This window comes from Pinus tabuliformis, chromosome 4_1 (genome assembly GCF_031772625.1).
Source record: "Pinus tabuliformis cultivar Carrire ecotype Pingquan chromosome 4_1, CPIR1, whole genome shotgun sequence".
In the NCBI taxonomy this organism is placed as follows: Eukaryota; Viridiplantae; Streptophyta; class Pinopsida; order Pinales; family Pinaceae; genus Pinus; species Pinus tabuliformis.
Genome location: NC_142303.1, coordinates 875522026 through 875527033, shown reverse-complemented (window position 1 = coordinate 875527033; position 5008 = coordinate 875522026).

The following is a 5008-nucleotide window of genomic DNA, read 5'->3' as shown; positions in this document are numbered from 1 at the left end:
ACAGGCTATTAGAAGAGGAGAAACCGAGAATAATGAAAGTGACTGCCGTTGCAGGCACACCACGCTCCTCTGAAGCAACCCTAGAAGACCTAGCATGTTCATTCCTTCACTAAATAGTGGCAAGGCCTAAGATTCTACCATACACAGACATGGTCAAGTGGATTCTGGATGATGCAGAATTAAGCAATAGACAATTCAAGATTCAGGGACATGGGATCGTGGGATCTTTCGCTGCCCAGGATCTGAAGCTAATGTACCATTTGCCCGAACCGCAAGTGACCTATAATGCGGAATTTCTTAGGAAGTTCGCAATGGAGAACCCAGATCTATCGGACACCACTAAAGAATGGTCTAGAAGAGACGAGCCGTTAAAGAAGGATAAGAAAGGTATGTACAACACTGGTTCCCTTACTTCTCCATATTTTTTTGCTGCAGCCATGCTGTGTAGATTGTTTGGTATGCCCGATATCAACAAGTTTTCATCTGAGTGGCTGCCATTAATTGACGCTGCCACAAATGCCGATTTAGTAGACTGGGCTAAAATTCTTTCTGATACTCTATATACGGCCGTGGTTAGTTACAGGTCCAAAAGATCCTTTTCTCAAAGGGTCTATCCTCCTTTCTATTTGGCTGCCTATGTTATGGATTCTGTTTGCCTTGTATCTAATTTCCGCATCATGGGATGGAAATGGTCTACCCAAGACCTGTTGCCTATCCACGTCTATCACAAAATCTTGTGGGATTCCCAGTTTGCCCCTCATTTTTACCAGATTTTCCATGGGCTTATATTGCCCATGTATAGAATGATATATGGTAAAGACCCCCCAAGGTGCTCTCCCGAAGCCGTGACCGACATCGTCTCCATCGCAAGATGGTTTGGGGAAGAATGGTTTACTTACATTCGAGTTTATGGAAGCACTGTTCCTCCACATGTCCTGCCCTTGTATGTCCCAGACAAGCTTTTGGCTCGAGAAATCGCTTATCAAACCTGTTCTGAAGGCGGCTTAACCAAAGAATTAAAAGATAAGAAAAAGGCCATTTGGCCTCAATTTCCCGTCAATTTTGGGGCCTTCTCTTTATTCGATGCAGGACACACTTTTGATGAGGTGGAAAACGTGACGTGCCTTCAATTATATAAGTTCCCAATGAGGCCATTCGACCCAAATAAAGTTTCCCAAGAGTTTACTACGAACGTCAAGATAAGAGTGTTCGTCGGACACAAAGATTTGTTTGATGATCTCTTTCAAGGTAAGAACTCACTCAAAGAGATTTTGCGAGAAGCTCTGTCAAGGTTGTCTCCAAGTGAACTCCAGAAGTTCACAACATATAGAGATAGAAGGCTGGCCAGCATTCCACTAGAAAGGCTACGAATACCTACTAGAGAGCCAACTCCAGCACTTCCAAATCCAAGAGAACTCAGCCTCAGTGAGAACTCCAGCACTTCCAAATCCAAGTCCAACGCCGCGCAAGAAGGTTCTGAACATCCTGAAGAGTCTATACATGACAAAAGAATTAACGAAGAAGCAGTCAAAGATACAGCTCGGTCCAGTGTAATGTGTCAGCAATAATTTATCACCTCGCCACCAAGAGATGTTCCCCCTCCGGTTATCGAAGCTCCTCTTGTCACAAAGGAAGCTCGAAAATGAACTGTCTCAAGATGCTGAACATTTAGACGTCTTGTGGAAAGACCCAAGTAATAATCCTACAGAAAATCTTACGAAGCTGTCTCAAATTGCAGGAGCGTATGCTTCTGCAACTATTGACAAGGCCTCTGAAGTTCAGTAGCTCTTAAAGGAACACGAAAATCACATACAGCTGCTACAACAACAGTTACAGCAAGCAAATAGGCTACCAAAAGAGTCTTGAAGAAAAAAGAAAAACAACTGCAGGCGGAGCAAGAAATGCACAGAGATGAACCTAAGCTTGCAGAGTTTATTTCAGAGTCCATCAGCTTGAACGATCAACTACTGCAACAACAAGAAGAATTGGGGCGTAAAATATCACAGTGGAGGCACTTCTGTGAGCTAAGCGACAAAATCACCAGTCAGGTGGTGGAGTTGCGGAGCGAATATGATCAGAACAACAAGAGAGTGACAGAGTATCTGACTTGGCAAGACGATGAGAAGGGAAAAAGAGCAGGAGCACCTAGAATTAATGAAAATCATAAAGAAATGATTTTTAATAAATGGGACGAGCAGATCACGCAGGCGGAGCAAGCAGCAGAGGCAGTAGCGACACAGGCAGGTATTCTAATCGACTGTGTAAATGAAAATTTACACAGGGCCAATTTGATTTCAGAAACCACCCCGGGCTACCTACCAAACAAGTTTCAACTGGAGACAGAATGGAGGCAAAAGGCACAGGCAAAAGGGAAAGCTATCCAAGCACTGGCTGGACTGAATTGGGAAAGTTATTGGATGTACCTGGTTAAACCACATAGCCAATGGATGACGGTAAAGTGTATCATGAACGCAGCCGAGAAGGTAGCGCCAGCTCTTATAGATGCCGTTTTCGCAGCCCAGCTCAGAACGGAAATTAGCCAGCTGACTCTTCTCAATCCTATGTTAGAAACATGCAACTTCAAAGACCAAGTCCACAAGTAGTTTTATTTAGAATGTTGTTTCTTTTTGTTTTAGTTATATTAGAAAAAGGACGGTCGTTTGAAAACCGAATCCTTAATTTTGTAATAATACTATTATTAGGATTAGGACATAGTATTTTAACCCTTCTCATTGCATTGGAGAAGGGTCCAGAAATTTGTCAAAAAACTTGTCCTCAGAACATGCACTTCTGCACCTCAGAGGGGGTTTTGATGAATGGAAGGATCGGATTTATTGATATTTTCATTTTAATGTCTGCTACTGATGTTGCATTTCTGTACTCTTAGTAGGTGTTAGAAGTAAGTAGAAGTAAATCATTATTGCTTGAAGTTTGTGAGTAAAAATCAGTCATAAATGGTACTTTTATCTCTTGATGAATTTCTACTTATTTTCTTAGAGTGATATACAGCTGATGTTATTTATATGTTAATGTATAAATGTGTGGTTACCATTTGGCACTTTTGTACAATGGAGTCATTTGTTCATGCTTGACATATGAATGATTTATCATGCGATATGTAGTCCACAACTGTCCTGTTTAACTACTTATGCATAATGGTTTATCTTAAATGGTTTATATTCTTATAGTAGCTGAATAATCTTCATTACCAGTTATTATATGAAATCTTTTTTAGATCGCGTGATGGAAAAGACATACCCCGGGTTAGCGTAGATTGCATATGTTGTTTTCATTAGATTTCAGCAGCTTATAGTCAAATCATGAGTTAGATTTAAATTAGTTCTCAAAAGTTCTCAAAGAAACAACATAATCAAACCCTACACACACACACCCCTTAGATCGGGAAGCTGGTCCCGTTATCCCCAGTCGGACCCGCTACACCAAACGGGTAAGGAGCCGCCAACCAGGTTCCCGACTGGTTGGGTATCCCCCTTGTTGTTGACCCGATTTCAGGGCCCTCAACACAACCTTAGCCTCCTTAATGGAGAAACCCTTCATAAGGATGGATGCCAAAGGCAACCCAACCTCTTGCCTTAATGCCTCTTCCTCCACCTCAACTACAACTACCCCACAATAATCTACCAAAGAAACCTCAAATGCCTATTGAAACCAATCCAAACCTGAAAAACGAGGAGGCCTAACAGGTCTACAGTGGGGAAACATCCTATCTTTCTTATGTTATGGATATCCAAGTGATACCCCTTAGTTCTGGGATGGTACTTCCAGATGCTCACCCACCTTCTCCACCTAAATATATCGAAGAATAGGAGGAAGATAATGTCCCTCAAGCTATTATTCCCCCCTACCCTTAATCAACACACACCAAAAGAGGATGAACTTCACGAAGAACTGAAAAACTTGTGTGTTAAAATAACCCTTCTCTAGGCCATTAAAGATGTTCCCATGTACAACAAGCTTATCAAGAAAGAGTGTTTCGAAAGTATTGGAAGAAGAAAGATAGATGCCCCCACTATTAATGTTGTTTGGAAGATGTCTCATGCAGTGCTTGGGAGGGTTATATCCTCAAAGTACTTAGATCCTAGAAGCCCAATAGTGGATGTGTGCATTAACAGTATTGTAGTCACTGACACACTAATTGTCCTAAAGGCTAGAACCAATTAGATGACCAAGGAAACTATGATGAAGCTCAACCTCCAAGGACATTTGAGAAAGACCACTATGGTGTGGCACCTTGCAAAAAAATCTAGAATAGCCCCAGATGAAGTTATTGAGGATGTGATGGTCTCCATTGACTCCTGGGATTATACCACAAACTTCCTTGTCCTCCAACCCAAAAACAATTTTAATGGGTACTGATGAGCCCCAAAAATGGATGATTATTTGGGCTCATTCAACCTCCTAATTCAACTTAATCCACCATTCTCATTAGTTTATTGCATGTTTTAATTATATTTATGCTAATAGAGTGAATTGGGTTAGTCATTATGCCAACAAGTCTAATGTGTGCTTTGTGTAGCCTTTTTGGTCAATTTGGAGACAAAGTAAATGGTTGAAATGAACACTTGGCAGCCAAATTTGTGGAGAGTATTTTTAGGAAGGTGTTCCCTTCATTTATGGGCCCTTACCTCGAATTCTTCACCATCAGCTCAGAGTTCAAGGGCCACCAAATCAATTAGCACAAGGGCAGCCAAGCAAGTCAAGTAGGACTGCTGTTCACTACAAGTTTTGGGCAGTCGAGTCCCTAAAGTTTAGGAGGACTGTTGGGGTCCTCAATTTGTATAAATAAGAAGGCTTAGGGCCTCATTTTTGTTAGCTGGTGGTTAGTCATTTTGTAGCCAGTAGTTAGTCACTTTATAGTCATTTTGTAGTCATTTTATAGTTCGATTTTTAGGCAGTAGACTAGCTTTGCTTTCAGCACATTTTCAAGTTCTCCTTGTGGACAATTTTTGGAATGTAACATTTCTTGATCAATAAAGATGAATCCAGC